The sequence below is a fragment of the Pan paniscus genome, chromosome 3, assembly GCF_029289425.2.
Source record: "Pan paniscus chromosome 3, NHGRI_mPanPan1-v2.0_pri, whole genome shotgun sequence".
Taxonomy (NCBI): domain Eukaryota; kingdom Metazoa; phylum Chordata; class Mammalia; order Primates; family Hominidae; genus Pan; species Pan paniscus.
The window spans coordinates 168,444,570-168,467,416 of NC_073252.2; positions in this window are offsets into that span (position 1 = coordinate 168,444,570).

Below are 22,847 nucleotides of genomic sequence, written 5' to 3' on the forward strand. Positions count from 1 at the left end.
CTATTTTACCTCATTTATCTTGGGCATGGGAGAACTATTAAATTCATTCCTCAGATTTAGGGTTGCCAAATAAAATACAGAACACCCATTTAAATTTAAATTTTAGATAAGAGCAAAATTTTTTTTAGTATAAGTATGTCCCAAATATTATACAAGATACCTATACTAAAAAATTATTTTTTGTTTACCAAAAATTCAAACTTAAATGAACATTCTGTATATTTATTTGCTAAATCGAGGTCAGATTTTAGAACCAAGTCAATGTGTTCTCTTAACATCTTGTACTTTGTGGCACTAACCATAGTATACTGAAATGGTTGTTTATCTAACTCTTCTAATAGACAGTTTGCTCTTTGGGGACAAGGGGTATGTATTTTTCACTGTATTGCCTGTAGCAATTACTAGAATGAGTTTAGTGCCAGAAGATAGCAACCATTGAACAAAGAGGTATTGAATAAGTGAATGGATGATGGAAAGACGAATGGATGGGTATGTTAGAAATCCTATTAAATACCTCTTCAATACAATCTTCCCTGGCATATTCCCAGGAAAAACTACTTGGTAATTATCTCTGTGTTTTGGTAACACCTTTTACGTATTTCTTTCATAGCTCCTATTATACATGTTTTATGTATAATACTTACAACTGTTTGTTTTTATGTCATATACCTTCCTAATTGGTAAGCATCCAACAGTCAGAGATTATGTCTTCGTCATCTCATTGTTGTACTTTCTGCCCTCCACATTGACTTGCTAATCACTGTTGGAGACTAATGTGATTGATTAAAAGAGGGGGCATTCAGCACACTCTTTGGAAGGAAATGTTTATCTGAATGAAAATGTGATATTCAATTATTAACAAAGAATGTGCTTTTCAGTTATGTTAATTAGAGACTGGTGCTGCCAGATCACCTATTGAGTAATTTGTTCAAATATGAATACCCTCTTTTAAGAAAGATACAACCTAAAGATTACACAGAGAAAAGTGCTCAAGATAATAACAATAGCTAATATTATGTACCAAGTAGTGTGCTATAAAATTTAAATAAATCATATAATTAAATTTCATAATTACCTTATGAAGTAGGTACTAATATCTCCATATTTACATGTTAGAGATGTAAGAATTCGACTTAAAGATGTCCCCAACGTTTTGTATATAGTAAATAGTGGAAAACATCTAAGCTTCTTTGCTAACCAAGCCCTGGCTGTTAAAAAATTCCACACCACATAATATGCAAAATGATTAAAGGAAAGGTCTTGCTTAATATGAAGCGGAAAAAAATGATAAATGTTATCTGGTATTTGGTAAGTCAGGCTTTTTGTGTGTTTCCAGAGAACAGAATTAAGGTCAACGGTAAACATATTTGGCTAGATAAGAGAGACAATTTTCTAACACTTAAGTTATTAAGTATAAATAATTTAGCATTGTAATAATTGGATTTGGATTGTAATTGGTTTGAGACTTCTTTACAAAGAGTACTTTCCACATTTCTGGAAGATTTAGGAAGTGGCAAAGTAAAGGTGAGTCACAGAGGAGATTCAGCAAGTGGTTTACATTAACAGATTATATTGCACAGATTTACAGATGAAAAAGAATAGGACATTTTGTGCTTTAAAGATATTGGATTTAATGATTATATGTGTTAAAAGTTCCCTGGCTGAAACTTTAGACATTTTTGTAGCTTTCTGTAGAACTGGCAATATCTAGGAAAATATGACATTTTAAAGCAATAAGCATTTTTAATCTCTGAGGTAATAACTACCTCCATTGAACGTTCCATTTCACTATTTTTAGTAACCATTTAAAAAGATCTTTTATCAAAGCAAAGCAAGGCTCTTATTGTTCTTTGGGGAAGTTTCGCAGTAGCGATTAGCTTTAATGAAGAGGTTTTAGACTGAGGAAGGAAGTGGTACACAACTACCTAGTTGTATATTGTTGAGACTGAATACTTTCTTTACAGGCTTTTCTGCTTATAAGGAAGAAGGTTTCTTTTGCTCATGTGGATTTAGATTTTACTTTAAAGAGTTGCTTGCTGTGTTTGTTCTTGCTTGAAAATTCACTGACAGGAGCTATGAAGTGATGTTCTAGAAGGCTGCAGAAATATCGAAGTGGTTAAAGTTCACCTTGTACCAGACCAGGAATGATTGGCACATGAAGGGAAAATGTCAATAATCCAGACTTAACGGGATGTTCTAATGTTGGAATATTATGCTTTAATAGATTGTGTTTTGGGAGCTACCAGACAAGAGTGTGTGTACACATCCAGATTTCTCTGAATGGACAAAAAATCCCCACTGTCTGTGTTCCCATGTTGAGGTAAATCCAGGGCCTGAGATGGGGGACTCTCTTTGGTCCCAGCTATTGAGACCTAATACTAAGATTTAGCTCTCTTTTCAGGTACTCACATTGGTCAGGTTAAACTGGTCCCTTTCACAAAGAGGCAGGATGGAGAGCAAAAGGGGAAAGCAGTGTTCTAAATATGTAAGTACAGAAGTACAGTATCAAGGAGGACCGGCTAGAGCCTGTGGGGTCTAAGAGTAGCCACATGTACTGTTAGTTTTAAGTTACCATGCTGTAATTCTCTCATGTAAATTAAAATAAGCCTAAAAAAATCTCATTAAAAGTTACAAACTGTTTTCTTCTGTGCTGGCAGAACTAAGAGAAGGGTCAGTGCCATGCCTGGGATCTAATGATAAAGAGCAGGCTATAACGACACTTCTTTATAAGCTGCCCCCTCACCATCCTAGGGCATTGTAACAGATACAGATTAGATTACTCTAGCATGGTGGGTGCTTCCAGAATCCTGAGAGTCATTGTGAGAGGCAGGAACACAGAATAGTAATGAGGACCCAAAGAAGGCAAAGATAAAAGGACAGACTAATGCTGAAAAAGCCAGGAGTTTTACCATGTCTGATGACTCATTGGGAAATACCAGGGGGCTGTTGTGGCCATGAAAATGTTGCCATGAGGATATCCCAGTTAGGTAGCCTGCTGCAGGGAGTAGAGTTGACTCTTGCCCATCTAGGTCCACCCCAGAGTTTGAACCAAAACATGGTCCTCCTACAATCTTCTTAGCCATTGTGGGAGCCCAGTGAGGGGACTCGTGCCAGCCTGTTCCTACAGTGCCCAGTTCTTCTAATGGAGGACTTTAGCTTGGGGATTCCCCGTTGGTCTGGCCAAAAGGTTTCTAAAACTCAGCTGCAGCCTGAGGCTCTTGCCAAATCCTTCCTTCCCCCTCCACTTTCACAGCTGTCAGATTAGCATCACAGTCTAAAGACTCACCTATCTACTTCTGCTTCCTTCCTTTTAACCTTTGTAGGTGTTAACTTCCTCTTGAGGTCTTCTTAGAGGACCAGAACTAACATTGGGACTGGGAGATTTATCAAAAATGGCAGATGTGGGCAGAGAACAACTGTAATTTTGGTGCCAATATAAATGCAAAGTAATTGAGCTAGGGGACTTTAGTGATATATGCAACTGTGTTCAGTGTAACAAATTGAAAAGTCACTTTTACAACAGATCTAATCTACCTCTAGGTGAGAGAAACTGGGGAGGAGTTGCTATTGATATCATCAGTGTCTCTAGAGAAGGGGGGCATGACTGTGGTAAAGATAAGTAATGAGATGGGGAGAAGAAAACATACATACATATCGAAAAGCTGGGAAGGAGGGTTGGGATAAGAGAGGGAGAGATGCAGAGTGTAAGAATAAAGAGGTTCAGAAAAAAAAGCTTCAAAATGTGGTGCAATGTAAAATGTAGCAGGTATCGAGAAGACACAAAAGAGGAAAAAATCAGGATATAAACACAAAAATATACATTCCAGCAAAAATCCAGTAAAAATGGAGAAATTGTGTCTGGGATATGTATAGTACAAACCAGAAAGGTCTCTTGCTTATGAATATAGGAAACGAAACGAAGGATTTAATGTTACAATTATTTGAAGAAAAATTTTCAAATCAAAGTAGGTCAAACTTAAGGCCAAGATTATGGCCAATATGGAAAAAAAGAATAAGAATGAAGCATTATTGTTGTTAGTGATCCCTAACTCATGCTATTCTGAACTATCTTGGCTGGTTCAAACTATATCACTTCCTATCAGTAAAAGATGGGAAGAGTGTGAAGGAATTACCATCAGTATCAGAGCCTTTATGTTACGTTGGCACATTATGAAGATTAATCACACAAGGCCTTAAACACTTGCTAAAGATGGGTGTGATGGCAGTGCCTACAGCTACTCAGGAGGCTGAGGCAGGAGGATTCCCTGAGCCCAGAAGTAGAAAGCTGCAATGAGCTATGATCACCACTGCACTCCAGCCTGGGTGAACTTGTCTCTAAAACAAACAAATAAGCAAAAATAAATAAATGCTTACTGATATCAAACAATGGACAAACATTAAAATAATTACATATTTAGCACTTCTTAGAGATAATAGCATAATTTTAAGGTATAAATGGATCACACTGTATAAAAGTAATGATGTTTAACTTGATCTTGCTTTTTAAATATTTTTTTCTCAGTATTAGAGATTGACTGACATAATTTTTTTTTTCTTTGAGACGGAGTTTCACTCTTTTGTCAGGCTGGAGTGCAATAGTGCCATCTCAGCTCACTGTAACCTCCGCACCTGGGTTCAAGCAATTGTCCTGCCTCAGCCTCCCAAGTAGTTGGGACTACAGGCGTACACCACCACACCCAGCTAATTTTTGTATTTTTAGTAGAGATGGGGTTTCACCATGTTGGCCAGGATGGTCTCAATCTCTTGACCTCGTGATCTGCAAAATTTTCCCAAGGTTTACATTTCCACCAGCAACTATTCATTTGCGTATTAGGGAGCTGTCAGGCCTCTGAGCCCAAGCTAAGCCATCATATCCCCTGTGACCTGCACGTACACATCCAGATGGCCGGTTCCTGCCTTAACTGATGACATTATCTTGTGAAATTCCTTCTCCTGGCTCATCCTGGCTCAAAAGCTCCCCTACTGAGCACCTTGTGACCCCCACTCCTGCCCTCCAGAGAACAACCCCCCTTTTTCCTTTACCTACCCAAATCCTATAAAACAGCCCCACCCCTATCTCCCTTCTGACTCTCTTTTTGGACTCAGCCCGCCTGCACCCAGGTGAAATAAACAGCTTTATTGCTCACACAAAGCCTGTTTGGTGGTCTCTTCACACAGACGCGAGTGAAATTTGGTGCCATGACTCAGATCGGGGGACCTCCCTTGGTAGATCAATCCCCTGTCCTCCTGCTCTTTGCTCCATGAGAAAGATCCACCTACGACCTCAGGTCCTCAGACCGACCAGCCCAAGAAACATCTCACCAATTTCAAATCCGGTAAGCGGCCTCTTTTTACTCTCTTCTCCAACCTCCCTCATTATCCCTCAACCTCTTTCTCCTTTCAATCTTGGCGCCACACTTCAATCTCTCCTTTCTCTTAATTTCAATTCCTTTCATTTTCTGGTAGAGACAAAGGAGACACATTTTATCTGTGGACCCAAAACTCCGGCGACGGTCATGGACTTGGGTAGGCAGCCTTCCCTTGGTGTTTAATCATTGCAGGGACGCCTCTCTGATTATTCACCCAGGTTTCAGAGGTGTCAGACCACGCAGGGACGTCTGCCTTGGTCCTTCACCCTTAGCGGTAAGTCCCGCTTTTCTAGGGGAGGGGCAAGAACCCCTCAACCCCTTCTCCTTCACCCTTAGCGGCAAGTCCCGCTTTTCTGGAGAAGGGGCAGGAACCCCGACCTCTTATCTCTGCACCCCGATCCCTTATTTCTGTGACCCGACCCCTTCTCTGCTTTTCTGGAGGGCAAGAACCCCCCACCCCTTCTCTGTGTCTCTACTCTCTTTTCTCTGGGCTTGCCTCCTTCACTATGGGCAAGCTTCCACCTTCCATTCCTCTTTCTTCTCCCTTAGCCTGTGTTCTTAAAACTTAAAACCTCTTCAACTCTCACCTGACCTAAAATCTAAGCATCTTATTTTCTTCTGCAATGCTGCTTGACCCCAATACAAACTCGATAGTAGTTCCAAATAGCCGGAAAACGGCACTTTCAATTTTTCCATCCTACAAGATCTAAATAATTCTTGTCGTAAAATAGGCAAATGGTCGGAGGTGCCTGACATCCAGGCATTCTTTTACACATCGGTCCCTCCCTAGTCTCTGTTCCCAATGCAACTCATCTCAAATCTTCCTTCTTTCCCTCCCACCTGTCCCCTCAGTCCCAACCCCAAGCGTTGCTGAGTCTTTCTAATCTTCCTTTTCTACAGACCCATATGACATCTCCCCTCCTTGCCAGGCCGAGCTAGGTCCCAGTTGTTCCTCAGCCTCTGCTCCTCTACCCTATAATTCTTTTATCACCTCACCTCCCCACACCCGGTCCGGCTTACAGTTTCATTCTGTGACTAGCCCTCCCTGATCTGCCCAGCAATTTACTCTTAAAAAGGTGGCTGGAGCTAAACACATAGTCAAGGTTAATGCTCCTTTTTCTTTATCCCAAATCAGATAGTGTTTAGGCTCTTTTTCATCAAATATGAAAATCCAGCCCAGTTCATGGCTCGTTTGGCAGCAACCCTGAGACGTTTTACAGCCCTAGACCCTGAAATGTCAAAAGGCCGTCTTATTCTCAATATACATTTTATTACCCAATCTGCTCCTGACATTAAATAAAACTCCAAAAGTTAAATTCCAGCCCTCAAACCCCACAACAGGACTTAATTAACCTTGCCTTCAAGGTGTACAATAATAGAGTAGAGGCGGCCAAGTAGCAACATATTTCTGAGTTGCAGTTCCTTGCCTCCACTGTGAGACAAACCCCAGCCACATCTCCAGCACACAAGAATTTCCAAATGCCTAAACCTTAGTGGCCAGGTGTTCCTCCAGAACCGCCTCCCCCAGGAGCTTGCTACAGGTGCCAGAAATCTGGCCACCAGGCCAAGGAATGCCCGTAGCCCAGGATTCCTCCTAAGCCGTGTCCCATCTGTGCAGAACCCCACTGGAAATTGGGCTGTTCAACTCACCTGGCAGCCACTCCCAGAATCCCTGGAACTCTGGCCCAAGGCTCTCTGACTGACTCCTTCCCAGATCTTCAGATCTTCTCGGCTTAGCAGCTGAGACTGACACTGCCCGATTTCCTCAGAAGCCCTGTAGACCATCACAAATGCCGAGCTTTAGGTAACTCTCACAGTGGAGGGTAAGTCCATCCCCTTCTTAATCGATACAGAGGCTACCCACTCCACGTTACCCTCTTTTCAAGGGCCTGTTTCCCTTGCCTCCATAACTGTTGTAGGTATTGACAGCCAGGCTTCTAGACCTCTTAAAACTCCCCAACTCTTGTGCCAATTTAGACAATACTCTTTTAAGCACTCCTTTTTAGTTATCCCCACCTGCCCAGTTCCCTTACTAGGCTGAGACACTTTAACTAAATTATCTGCTTCCCTGACTAGTCCTGGACTACAGCTACATCTCATTGCCACACTTCTTCCCAATCCAAAGCCTCCTTTGCATCCTCCTTTTGTATCCCCCCACCTTAACCCACAAGTATAAGATACCTCTACCCCCTCCTTGGTGACCGATCATGCACCACTTACCATCTCATTAAAACCTAATCACCCTTACCCCACTCAATGCCAATATCCCATCCCATAGCATGCTTTGAAAGGATTAAAGCCTGTTATCACTCGCCTGCTACAGCATGGCCTTTTACAGCCTATAAACTCTCCTTACAATTCCCCCATTTTACCTGTCCTAAAACAAGACAAGCCTTACAAGTTAGTTCAGGATCTATGCCTTATCAACCAAATTGTTTTGCCTATCCAACCCATGGTGCCAAACCCATATACTCTCCAATCCTCACTACCTCCCTCCACAATCCGTTATTCTGTTCTGGATCTCAAACATGCTTTCTTTACTATTCCTTTGCACCCTTCCTCCCAGCCTCTCTTCGCTTTCACTTGGACTGACCCTGACAACCACCAGGCTCAGCAAATTACCTGGGCTGTACTGCCGCAAGGCTTCTCAGACAGCCCCCATTACTTCAGTCAAGCCTAAATTTCTTCCTTATCTGTTACCTATCTCAGCATAATTCTCATAAAAACACAGGTGCTCTCCCTGCCGATCGTGTCTGACTAATCTCTCAAACCCCACCCCTTCCACAAAACAACAACTCCTTTCCTTCCTAAGCATGGTTAGATACTTTTGCCTTTGGATACCTGGTTTTGCCATCATAACAAAACCATTATATAAACTCACAAAAGGAAACCTAGCTGACCCCATAGATCCTAAATCCTTTCCCCACTCCTCTTTCCATTCCTTGAAGACAGCTTTAGAGACTGCCCCCACCCTATCTCACCCTGACTCATCCCAACCCTTTTCATTACACACAGCTGAAGTGCAGGGCTGTGTAGTCAGAATTCTTACACAAGCACAGGGATCGCGTCCTGTACCCTTTTTGTCCAAACAACTTGACCTTACTGTTTTAGGCTGGCCATCATGTCTCTGTGCAGTGGCTGCTGCCGCCCTAATACTTTTAGAGGCCCTTAAAATGAGAAACTATGCTCAGCTTACTCTCTACAGCTCTCATAATTTCCAAAATCTATTTTCTTCCTCACTCCTGATACATATACTTTCTGCTCCCCGGCTCCTTCAGCTGTACTCACTCTTTGTTAAGTCCCACAATTACCATTGTTCCTGGCCCGGACTTCAATCCAGCCTCCCACATTATTCCAGATACCACACCTGACCCTCATGACTGCATCTCTCTGATCCACCTGACGTCCTTTAATACCTGTTTTTCTCCTTCTCTTATTCCGTTTAGGTTTTCAATTCATACAAAACTGTACCCAGGCCATCACCAATAATTCTAAATGACAAATGTTTCTTCTAACAACCCCACAATATCACCCCTTACCATAAAATCTTTCTTCAGCTTAATCTCTCCCACTCTATGTTCTCACACTGCCCCTAATCCCACTCAAAGCAGCCCTAAGAAACATCGCCCATTATCTCTCCATACCACCCCCAAAAAGTTTTCACCGTCCCAACACTTTACCACTATTTCATTTTATTTTTCTTATTAATATAAGAAGACAGGAATGTCAGGCCTCTGAGCCCAAGCTAAACCATCATATCCCCTGTGACCTGCACGTACACATCCAGATGGCCCGTTCCTGCCTTAACTGATGACATTCCACCACAAAAGAAGTGAAAATGACCTGTTCCTGCCTTAACTGATGACATTATCTTGTGAAATTCCTTCTCCTGGCTCATCCTGGCTCAAAAGCTCCCCTACTGAGCACCTTGTGACCCCCCTGACTCCTGCCTGCCAGAGAACAACCCCCCTTTTTCCTTTACCTACCCAAATCCTATAAAACGGCCCCACCCCTATCTCCCTTCGCTGACTCTCTTTTTGGACTCAGCCCGCCTGCAACCAGGTGAAATAAACAGCTTTATTACTCACACAAAGCCTGTTTGGTGGTCTCTTCATAGGGATGCGAGTGAAAGGAGCCAGATCCCAGTGGTCAGTGTTTGTTTTTTAGTGTTGCTAATTGACTCCTACAAAGTTTTTACTCAGGCAATAGCAACATCAAGTGAAAATATAGTCATTAAGCACAGAATGGAAAGAAAAATTTCAACTTTACTTCATTTTATTTGGCAAAAAATAATGCAGAAATTCTAACTGGACACAAACAAATTGACATAAATTAGTCTGACTCAGTTTAGTTATTTAGAACTAACCACTCACCAACTCTCCCATCTCCACTTTCCCAGGGGTGGAATGGGAAGCCCTCCCTTTATTTAAAATAACTAACGGGTCTAAATGTTTCACCTTACAATTGCTGATTGTCTCCTGTAGTGTGAAATGGAACACCACTAACACCCAATTGCCAGGGCTGTAGTGAAGAAAACAATGCCTGGCCTAGAGTGGGGACTCAACCTATGGTTTCTATTGACTCCTGGGGAGTTTAACAAGGTGGACATCATTAATAAACATTAGCTGAAGAAGAAAACGAACAAGATTGATATCTGGGGAAAAACATGAAGGTTGCACAAAATTAAAAGGCTGAGAAGATAAGAAATCTAAATCAATATTACCCATGTAGGACAAAGGCACATATGATCAAATAAATCATGAGACCTTCAAAAAGAATGCATGTTTTGTGAAGAAAAATGGACAGATTCATAAATATATGTCAAGTGAGAACGCAGGAAAGGAAGATTATAAGCCCCTAGAGAGAGACTGAAATGAATTCAATGACAGAAGAGGCAAATGCAGCAAGAAAAATGAATAACTTATTTGGTTTAGTGCTCACTGAGGAGGACTTGAAGTTGTACTAGAAAGTGAAAAGTCTCCCAGAGGGAGATGGCACACTCCTAAAAGCTAAGAACTGGAAAATCATTTACATAGGTAACATCTCATTATAACGAAACTAACAGTACCACTAAATTGTTTTATTGGGACAAAATTTTATTAAAATGATTTCAGGTGTGAAAGCTCCTATGAACTGATAAAGCTGGGAGTAACAGTCAGTGGATTCCTGAATATTAAAAACGGCAGCAAATGATCAGAGAGATAGAAAATGCTTTATATTCATAAATGTGAGTCATAGCATTATTTATAATAGAAAATTCTGTAAATATACAAAAAGAGGGAAATAGGTAATTACATTATAAAATTTATATGAGAAAATATTTTACCAATAAAATTATGCTTATAAAAATACAGTACTAATAGTATCAGTAAATGCATATGATGTAACATTAAATAAAAGAAAATTGCATATAGAGAAAAATTAACATTGTAAAAGATAAAATAACCAAAAATAACCACTGGACATATCAATAATAGAATGTTAAAAATGTTATCTTTGGCTATTGAAGTTAAGTATTATTTTTATTTTCTTCTTTATACTTTTCTGAATTTTCGAAAAAAATAGTATAACTGGGCATGGTGGCTCATGCCTGTAATCCCAGCCTTTTGAGAGGCCGAGGCAGGAGGATTGCTTGAGCCCAGGATTTCAAGACCAGCCTGGGCAACATAGTGAGACCCCGACTCTTCAAAATAAAATTAAAAAATTTAGCTGGGCAAGGTGGCATGCCCCTGTAGTCCCAGCTACTCAGGAGGCTGAGGCAGGAGGATGCCTTGAGCCCAGGAGTTTGAGGCATCAGTGAGCTATGATCATGCCACTGCACTTTAACCTGGGTAACAGAGCAAGACCCCATCACAATGAAAAAATAAATATATATATAATAAAATTAGTATGTACTTTTTCATATGCATATAGATGTTGAACATGAATTTATATTGTGTAAGTAGGTATCTGTATGAAATTTTTAAAAAATCAACTAGTTCTATATAGCTAATAATTAAAGACAGCATTCTCTTGCCCCACTATTTTTGCTCTCCCAAGGCAGTCACTCGCAAATCTTTATCTGTTTCTTCTGATATTTACCTCCCTATTTTTAAACAACTGCCATTTGTATATTTTACTAACTTATTCATATGGGAAACAGGTTTGCATTTATCATGCCTCCATTCCCAGGACCCATGCAAATATTTTCTCCCTCTAGCCTCTCAATACAAATACAGTTATCTTGTATATTTAGATAAAATGCATATTTTGTGTTTACCCATATGGGAGCCATCTACTGTCATATGATTATTTCATTTTTTTCCTTGTGTTAAGTTCTTGTTTTCCTTGTGGCTTAATAATTGCATCCTTTTGTCATTGTTGTTTTTGTAGATTTCCAGATTGTCAGACATAAACAATTTCCAGATTGTCAGACATGGAAAGCACTTCTCAGTGAATTTAAGTAAATCAAATAAAGTCTTAGTTCAAGTTCAACATTAACCACTGAAAATTCCCTTAACCCAGCAGGTTTCCTAAGAGGGGATTTAAATCTTAATTACTATACAAAGGTCTGACCAGACCTAGAAGGAACCCCCTTCAGGACAGGATGATAGATGTTTCCTCCCAGGTGATTGAGAAAAAAAAAAAAAGAAGAAGAAGAAGAAGAAGAAAAGGGGGAGGGGGAGAATTTATGTAAAAAGAATGTTATATGGTAAATTCTTGCCCTAAAATAAATTAACTGGTTGTTTAAAGAAAGGAATGTTTGCAATAAGTCAGAAAGTTGAGATGTCAAAGAATAGTCTGTGAAAGTCGTGAAAGAAAAAAAAGTGTGTTACAAAAAAGGAACTTATGCAAGAAAAGTTGTATAATTTAAAAGTTATTAGGTCTACTGAATGTAAAACTATTGAAGAAACAGTTTATGTGCAAGGTGTACAAGGAAAGTAAAATATACTTTTAGTAAAAGGATTATAAGCAGGCATAAGAAGGTGGATTTTTACCTACATTAAAAGGTTAAAAAAATTTGTTTTGAAGGTTTAAGCAAGTTTTGAAATGTTAGTAGTAAAGGAAATTCTGTGTGTAAACATATTGGCTAAAGTTAAAGTGGTATCATCCAGTTTTTCTGTGAACTGGACATCAAAATAAAAACACAATGGGCTTTTCTTAAAGCACTAGCCTGCTCTTTAACAAAAAATTATAAAAGGTTAAAAAGAGTCTATAAAAATCTTAGCTTATGGTCAGACATTAAAAATTGAATAAATATGCCTACAAAGTTTTATTAAAACTAAGTTCAACATTAATAACACACTAATATAAAGGTGAAACTTATCTGGTATAAAAATTATACAGGAATCATTGTCAAATATAAAAAATGGTGTTTGGCTTTCTTTAATCTAAAAACTAATAAAAATAGGTGCTAAAGGAAATTTATCAGTAAGAAGGCACCAAGAACTATAAAGTCCACTGCTGATGTCCCCACATTTAAAACAAATGGTCATTTTCTTAGAAATTATACACTTGGTTTATCTTCCACTTTCCTTTTCCTCAAAACTAAAAGTCTTTTAGCATATGTACCACCCCTAGAATTTCTGGCAAACCAGCACCAGCCTGAAGATCATGTTCTCATCAAAGGGTGGAAAGAAGGAAAACTCAAGCCAGCCTGGGAAGGACGCTACCTTGTGATGCTAATCACTGAGACTGCTGTTCAGACAGTGAAATGGGGATGGACTCATCACACCTGAGTCAAGAAAGCACCACCGCCTCCAGAATCGTGGGCCGTAGTCCCAGGGGAAACCCTACCAAACTAAAGCTAAGAAAAATTTAACTCTTTCATCTATTCTATTACTCTTTAATCTTTCCTCGCTCTATTGCTGACCATCTACTTATTAACATAACAAAGTCAATTTTGCCTCAAACTATTGCATGTAATGCTTCCCTTTTTTTTTTTTTTGGTGTTGGGGATTTGCTTTTTTTATTTATTTTTATTTATTATTATTATACTTTAAGTGCTAGGGTACATGTGCATAACATGCAGGTTTGTTACATATGTATACATGTGCCTGGTTGGCGTGCTGCACCCATTAACTCATCATTTACATTAGGTATGTCTCCTAATGCTATCCTTTCCCCCTCCCCCCACCCCACGACAGGCCCCAGTGTGTGATGTTCCCCTTCCTGTGTCCATGTGTCCTCATTGTTCAATTCCCACCTGTGAGTGAGAACATTTGGTGTTTGGTTTTCTGTCCTTGCGATAGTTTGCTGAGAATGATGGTTCCCAGCTTCATCCATGTCCCTATAAAGGACATGAACTCATCCTTTTTTATGGCTGCATAGTATTCCTTGGTGTATATGTGCCACATTTTCTTAATTTAGTCTTGCCTTAATCTAGTGCTTGCCTTGTTATACCCTGTGGGGACTTGCCAAGTCAAAGACAGCTCTCTACTTCAGAAAAGTACCTGTCCCTTCTGACTCTCCTCAGACTGGGCATTAGTAAACTAGGACCATTTAATCCGGGGAGATTTCAATAAAGACCCCAGTGTCAACCAGGAGTCTTGCCCCCCAATGTAGAGCTTTTATGCCACAGTTGGTCCAATGTTCTGTGGACCACTAAAGAGCAAGGATGGACTGCCCCAACTGGTTTTTGTAATTTCCTAAAATCATACATTCATTTTAATAGAGGATCATAGAAGTTAAAGACTAAAACAAACTTTGGCAGTTAAGACAAGACACCAAGATGCAAATGCCCGGTTGGAATAGATCAAATATTCTGTCCGCAAGTTAAACAAAACCAATTGTTACACTTGTGCACATGGCAGGCCAGAGGCCCAGATTGTCCCCTTTCCACTAAGGTAGTCCTTCAGTCGACCAGGCGTGGACTGCATGGTAGCTCTTTTCCAGGATTCTACAGCCTGCAGTAATAAGACATGCCAAGCTCTCTCTCTGCTATATCCCAAAGTTCTGCACCCTGCGGGTCAGCCCCTGAGGGCCATCCAGCTTCCGTCTCCCAACACTAGTTCACTTCACGTCTCTCACCACAGGGAGGAAATTTAGCATTCCTTGGAGACCTGAAGGGATGCAGTGAGCTTAAGAATTTTCAAGAGCTTATCAATCAGTCAGCCGTTGTTCATCCCCGAGTGGATGTGTGGTGGTATTGTGGTGGACCTTTACTGGACACTCTGCCGAATAACTGGAGTGGCACTTGTGCTTTAGTCCAATTGGCTATCCCTTTCACCCCAGCATTTCATCAACCAGAGGGATGGATCCGATTATTGGACAGAAGAATAGCCATGCCACAGCTGCTAGGAACTGCAGTTGTACTGGCTGTGCATGAGACCACCCACCTAGGCGAAGAGTCACTTGAAAAGTTGTTAGGCTGGTACTGTCAGCCTTTGCCAAAATGGTGGTGCAGCAGTGTGTCACCTGCCAGCAGCACAATGCTAGGCAAGGTCCAAATGTCCCGCCTGGCATACAAGCTTATGGAGCAGCCCCCTTTGAAGATCTCCAGGTAGACTTCACCAAGATGCCCAAATGTGGAGGTAACAAGTATTTGCTAGTTATAGTGTGTACATACTCTGGGTGGGTGGAGGCCTAGCCAACACGAACTGAGAAAGCTTGTGAAGTAACCCGTGTGCTTCTCTGAGATCTCATTCCTAGGTTTGGACTGCCCTTATGGATCAGCTCAGACAATGGGCCGGCATTTGTGGCTGACTGGGTACAGGAGACAGCAAAGGTGATTGAGTGTGGATCGAAGACTGGAACATAGCCCCCTTGCGGCCGCAGTGGAAAGGACCCCAGACTGTCATCTTGACCACTCCCACAGCCATAAAGGTAGAGGGAATCCCAGTCTGGGTCCACCACAGCCACGTAAAACCTGCAGCACCTGACACCTGGGAGGCGAGACCAAGCCTGGACAACCCCTGCAAAGTGACTCTGAAGAAGAGGACAAGTCCTGCTCCAGTCACACCTGGAAGCTGACTGGTCCACGCACGGCCAAAGCATGAGGAAACTCATTGTGGGACTCATTTTCTTTAAAATTTGGACTTGTACAGTAAGGACTTCAACTGACCTTCCTCAGACTGAGGACTGTTCCCAGTGTATACGTCAAGTCAATGAGATAGGACAAAAGGTTGCTGCAGTCCTATTATTTTATAGTTATTATGAATGTACCAGGACTCTAAAAGGAACTTGTTTGTATAATGCTACTCTATACAAGATATGTAGCCCAGGAAATGACCAGCCTGATGTGTGCTATAACCCATCTGAGCCCCCTATGACTACTGTTTTTGAAATAAGATTGAGGACTGGTAGCTGGGGAAAAGCTGATATGAGTAAAGTCATAACTGGAACAGAAGAGAAAGGCATCCCCAAACAAATTATCTTAAAATTTGATGCCTGTGAGGCAATCAACAGTGACCCATATGGAAATAGAATAAGATGTGGTTCTCTAGATTGGGAAAGGGGCTATATAGTAGAAAATAAGTATATTGTCATGAATTGGGACTGTGTAGTGATGAATGTAGTTACTGTGTCATTTATGCCACCTGGAAAAAAAAAGATGAGAAGGACCCTGTCCACCTTCAAAAAGGAAGGAGTAACTCTCTCTGCACTAGTGGTCACTGTAACCCATTAGAATTGCTAATTACCTATCCCCTTGACCCCCGTTGGAAAACAGGAGTGTATGTAACTCTAGGAATCAATGGAACTGGACTGGATCCCCGAGTAAATATTTTAGTCCAAGGGGAGGTCCACAGGCGCTCTCCCAAACCAGTGTTTCAGACCTTTTATGATGAGCTGAATCTACCAGCACCCGAGCTTCCAGGTTTCTCTAGTTGGCAGAAAGTGTAGCTCATTCCCTCAATGTTACTTCCTGTTATTTATGTTGGGGAACCACTATGGGAGACCGATGGCCTTGGAAAGCCTGAGAGTTGGTGCCTACTAATACAGTTCCTGACATAATTCCAGTCCAGAAGTCCTAAACTAGCAACTTCTGGGTCTTAAAAACATCCATTATTGGACAATATTGCATAGCTAGAGAAGGAAGAAACTTCACTGTCCCTGAACTGATCCCTAGGCTCAGCTGCCTAGGACAAAAGCTATATAACAGCACAGCAAAATAATCACCTGGTGGGGCTTAAACCATGCTGAAAAGAACCCATTCAGTAAGTTTCCTAAGTTGCAAACTGTTTAGGCCCATCCAGAATTTCATCGGGACTGGACGGCTCCTGCTGGACTGTGTTGAATATGTGGGCATACAGCCTACACCAAACTACCTGACCAATGGACAGGGAGTTGTGTCATGGTACCACTAAGCCATCCTCTTTCTTGTTACCTGTAAAGACAGGTGAGCTTCTAGGTTTCCCTGTCTATGCCCCCGAGAAAAAAGAAGCATAGCCGTAGGTAATTGAAAAGATGATGAATGGCCCCTGAGAGAATCTTTAACATTATGGGCCTGCTATCTGGGCAGAAGATGGCTCGCAAGGATACCAAATCCCTAATTACATGCTCAACCGGATCATACAGTTGCAGGCCGTTTTAGAAATAATCAGTAATGAAATTGGAAAGGCTTTGACTGTTTCAGCCCAGCAGGAAACCCAAATGAGAAATGCCATCTATCAGAATAGGTTGGCCCTAGACTACTTGCTAGCAGCTGAAGGAGGAGTTTGTGGAAAATTCAATCTCATTAACTGCTGCTTACAGACAGATGATCAAGGACAGGTAGTCGAAAGTATAGCCAGTGAAATGTGAAAACTAGCACATGTACCAGTACAGGTTTGGCATGGGTTTGATGCTGGATCCCTATTTGGAAAGTGGTTTCCAGCTCTAGGAGGATTTAAAATTCTTATAATAGGTATAGTAATAGTGTTAGGAACCTGCCTATTGCTCCTTTGTTTGTTTCTCCAACGACTAAGAAGTTTTGTTGCCACCTTCGTTCATCAGAAAGCTTTAGCACAAGTGTATTACATGAATCACTATCGATCTGTCTCACAGGAAGACCTGGATAGTGAGGATGAGAGTGAGAACTCCCACTAGTGAGTGAGGTTCTCAAAGTGGGGAATGAGGAGAGAGGCCATTTCTCTTACTGTCTCTTGTCTCCAAAGAAAAGGAGGAAGTAAAAACTGAAAAATAACAGACTGATTGGCTCCACTGGCCAGGCCTGTAGGTTAAAGATTAACCTCCATCCTAATCGCTTGTGCTATCTATAGATCACAGACAATAGTATAGAGAAATACTTGCTCAATCTATCACTACCCTGTCATGTGGACCCCTTAGACTTGTAAGCCCTTAAAAGGGCCAGGAACTCTTTCTTCGGGGAGCTTGGTTCTTGAGACGCAAGTCTGCCGATGCTCTCGGCTGAATAAAGCCACTTTCTTCTTTAACCTGGTGTCTGAGGGGTTTTGTCCACAGCTCATCCTACAACAATACAATGGTTCTGTGTCACAAAACATTTTGACATTTTCCCCTTTTCCTCCTGACTGCTGTCTTAGCATTCAACTATCTCTAGTCTGCCTAGTGAGTTGCAATATATCCTTCTCCTTTCCATCTATAAAAATTCCCTTGACAACATATCTGTTGCCATTCCTTTTTTATTCTTTTTGTCTTTTGAAGTTTATTTCCCTTTCCCCCCATTACTCTCATCATAGTCAATTTTAGGAGATAAACTCAATATTGAATTCACTATGTTAAAATAAAAGACACTGTTGTTTTTAATAAAATAAACTTTTAATGTGCTTGATTTTTACTTATGTTGAGAGAATTTATAAAACAATTAGTATTTATATTTTAATTATATCATGAACATCCCCAGACTAACTTTGTTAAGCAAAATAAAAAGCAAAACACAGTAAATTAATAATGATACCTACCATATTTTTCTTGAGCAAAGGAATTCCATAAACATGAGCAAATGGTTGAATTGATGAGAAAAATAACTACTACCTGCAGTATTCGATTGTTTCTATTTGTGTCTAGAAAGTACATTTGTCCTGTGTAAAATCCTTGTTGATATTGCATGGCAGAAGTAATGTTCTTTGCTATGGGTCTAGGATGAGACTTTGGAGTTTCACAATTTTCAGTACATGGGCTTTTGAAATATGCACGTGGAGGCTGCAATTCTCATTTTCTCTTGTCCACATATTTTCAGTCTTCTGTTCCCAGAATAAAATTTTCCAGACTGCATCTTCACTGTAATATATGCCCATGATAAAAAGAAAACTCTGCCTCTCTGTGGAATAACTCAGCCAAGGAAATTCCATTTTTATGAGAAAGCCTAGTTTGCCTTGAGATGGTTGATTGAGTTGGAATCTAAAAGCAGAGTTTCTGATAAGCATTGAAAAGGGAATATCACAACAATCCTGTATTATTATAATCTGATTCTGAAATAATTACAATTTGGTATTGATTTGCTGAAGTAATAATTAAGATATGGATTTATAGCATACTTTACATTTCTCACAATATTCTCCTCTAAGTTGCTAATTTTATTCTTTCTACAGTACTGAGAAGTGTAATATGTGACATCATTCATGTACAACAGATCAAGTAACCATTGAGTGAGATGCCAACTGGCCCACAGGTCTTCAAGCAGGAGACTAAAGTCTAGAATTCAGGTCCCTTGAACTGATTTCCACATTCTTTTAACTACATAGCTCTGGCTGTCTTTTATATGTCCAGACACCTCACATAGTTTCATCCAAGATTGTCTTCTAAGTTTAACTTGTGTAAAATATTATATTGTTTTATAATTACTACAAATGCCTTTTTTTTTTTGGGACAGAGTCTCACTCTCTTGCCCAGGCTGGAGTGCAGTGGCACAATCTTGGCTCACTGCAACCTCCACCACCCAGACTTAAGCGATTCTTCTGCCTCAGCCTCCCAAGTAGCTGGGATTACAGGCATGCACCACCACGCCCAGCTAATTTTTGTATTTTTAGTAGAGATGAGGTTCCTCCACATTGGCCAGGCTGGTCTTAAACTCCTGACCTTAGATGATCCACCCGCCTCGGCCTCCCAAAGTGCTGGGATTACAGGTGTGAGCTACTGCACCCTCTATTACTACAAATGTCTTTCAGGTTTCATTATTCTTTTGACGTAGAATCCAGTCTCTGTGTCATTCGCTAAATGTATGCTTTCTTCTAGTTAGTAATTGCTAGCAACTAAACTCTTATTCACTATTTATGTTTCTGGAAAATCTGAATGTTAACCTTTATGGCATTTTTTTTGAGGTGTGTGCATCTATCCCTGTGGTATACGTTCTCGGTTTTACGTTCTCGTTCCACTATCTCAATTTTTTGATCTGTTAATACCCTGCTACCTCCAAGACTCTTTGGGTAAAGAGAACATAGCAAAAGCAGTTGCAAAGGAAGTAGAGAATACTTTGACATAGAGAGAAGGCTTTGTTCACAAGGCAGCTGTTTGGGAAAACCTCTCAAGCTGTTTTCCCTCTGCTCCCATGCCACAACAATCAACACAGAACATTTCTGTGACTACATTTGTGGAGGTTTTTCCCCAAACATCAAGCAGCAGACACCAGCTGGGGGTCCTCCGATTCAATTCCAACGTTATCATTTGGAGATAGTGTCAGATCCCACAGGTTGAGGGCTCAAGTACCCAAGATCACTCCAGTTTAAGACACCAGCCCCCTTTTGGGTTTGATTAATTTGCTGGGTGGCATACAGAACTCAGGGAAACACATTTACTGGTGTATTATAAAGGATATTAGAAAGAATATAGATAAAGAAATGCATAGGGTGAGGTATGGGGGAAGGTGTGTGGCACTTGCATGTCCTCCCCAGGTGCACCCCTCTCCAGGAACCTCCATGTGTTCAGCTATTCAGAAACTCTCCAAACCCTGTCCCCTTGGGTTTTAACGGAGTCTTCGTTACTTAGGCATGATTGATTAAACCACTGGCCATTGGTATCAACCAGACCTTCAGCCCCTCTTCCATCTCTGGAGCCTGAGGGGTGGGGCTGAAAGTCTTTCCAGTGATCAGTCATCATCCTGAGGCTATTAGTCAATATTAGCATACAAAAAACACAGTACGTTGGCAATTTCAAGGATTTTAGGTATTGTATACCAGAAAAAGTGGAGGAAGAACGAATATATATTTCACAATGTATTAGTCCGTTCTCACACTGCTATGAAGAAATACCCAAGACTGGGTAATTTATAAAGCAAAGAGGTTTAATTGACTCACAGTTTCGCATTGCTGGGGAGGCCTCAGGAAATTTGCAATCATGGCAGAAAGCAAAGGGGAAGCAAGGAACCTTCTTCACAGGGCAGCAGGACAGAGTATGTGCAAGTAGGGGAATATGCCAGAGGCTTATAAAACCATCAGATCTGGTAAGACTCATTTACTATCACGAGACCAGCATGGGGGAAACCACCCTCATGATCCAATTACCTCCACCTGGTACCACCCTTGACACTTGGGGATTATGGGGATTACAGTTCAAAGTGAGATTTGGGTAGGGACACAGAGCCAAACCATATTACACAATATCACAGTGGCAGTCTGGGCAGTTGTAGGAGAGACCAGGTAAAAGGAAACTTATAACTTCAGCATGAGATACACTTATCTAGTGGAGGGATTGTCTCCCTTCAGCATGGGATACACTTATCTGCTGGAGGGATTGTCTAATGGAGGTCTGTAGGTATTGTTGTGAGACACAGTGAGACACAGTCATACCTTACAACAATAAGGTTCCCTAAGAGTTATGGAGAATGAACAAAATGGCTCCAAAGTTTTTTTGGATGGGTTCTAGGGGTATTTGTGTATTTCAGAAACAGATTTCTGAGTTCCTGCAGCACTAAAAGTAATCCATATATGTTGGGAATAATGCTCAAAATCCTAAGGAGATTGAACACTCAAACAAAGGATTCTTAGCAAAGCAATTTTACTTCTGCACAGAGGGGTGCTTCTCCTTGGCCAGTAACCATGAGAGCACACCTGAACAAAGGGGCACAAAAGCCTTTATTCCTGACGCAAGTCCTGTACCCTTTCCCCATTGGCTGGGGTCGGGTCACACAATCTGAACTAATCATGGTTGGCTAGACATTTGAATTTTCTTTTGATAAGGTGGGCACATAAGGGACAGAGGGGAATAAAAAGGGAAGGGGTGTCTGCAATGAGCTAGAGAGCTAGTCTCCTTTCCAAATAAGGAAAGGTACTTGAACTGGTACTGATAAGCCTGGTACTGTGGAGTGTCCTCGCATGCAACAAAGGCAGAAAAAGGAAAAAGGAAAAAAGGGTGTGTGGGGGGGTACTACGAATTAAAGAATAAAGGATTGATCAGCTATTTGAAGAGAAACCTCATCATATCCCACAATATATAATTCCAAATAGTTGACTGTACAATTTTCAGCAACATAAATAAATCATTCCATTCTTTTCTGATGCTGAAAAATAGACAGGTTTTTAGGGCAAGAGACATTGCGAGACAGAGTAGAGACAAGACTCAGTCCTCACCAGGATTTGGCCCCCATTTTTCCTATACCTGCTGATAACCAGACCTTGCAGCACCAGCTCCTGTGGTGCCATCCCCACTGACCATGAGACCCTGAAGAAACTAAGATAAGCAGCATCCCGCTATAAGTCTTACTCAAGGGATTTAACTCTATTGCCAGCATGTGCACAAGAGCAGAAGAATAACTAACCAATCTTTATCCCATGCCTCATTATGCTACTGAAATCCCCACCCAGTGGATTTATTAGGAGGGGCTTATCCACCATTTTTTGGTCATGTGATATATGTACTAACATGATTTATCACTGCAACTGTGTACCCCGTGCTCCACCCTGCACATGTAGTGATGCTTGCCTATCTCATGCATATTCATGTCACCCTTCCTAAAGACACTGCAAAGACCTGTTCTTAGGGAGTTAGCCAGAGAACTGTCATCCCAGTGCTGCCTCCCTTTTGTTTGAGAAGAATCCCCTAGGGAAGCTTTGTCTGGGAAACTTGCTTAGCCTCGTGTCCCTTTTGATTACATGGGAGCCTAAGAATCTGTGGTCATAAAAAATGGAATCATCTATGAATGCAATATTTTCAACATGATGTTGAAAAATACAATTGCAAAATAACATTGAAGGGGTTAATATTGGTGCCCACTAGATTGATGTCTCATACAGTGGAGGGGTTCAGCTGCTTGATTCTTGGTAAGTCTATCGTAATCTTGTCTGACACCTGCCATGAAATTTGTCCATGCAACAAAAGCCCTAGTTGAAACCAGGGCAGAATTCAGCATGTGCAAAGACTGTCACCATCTGATTGTCAGTAGCTATCTCAGGACCAAGGAGGAGATCATGTTGTTCGTTGGCAACAAGACTGATATTGAGAAGTGAGTGATATGCTAGGAACTCTTTAAGAAACTTATTGACCTGTGATGATGAGACTAAGATGTGTCTTTTAGCATAGTGGTGGTTGTGCAAACAGTAAGTCAAGTATAATTGAAATGGGGCAAAATACACAGTGAGCCAGAAACACTGAAAATATAGATAACAA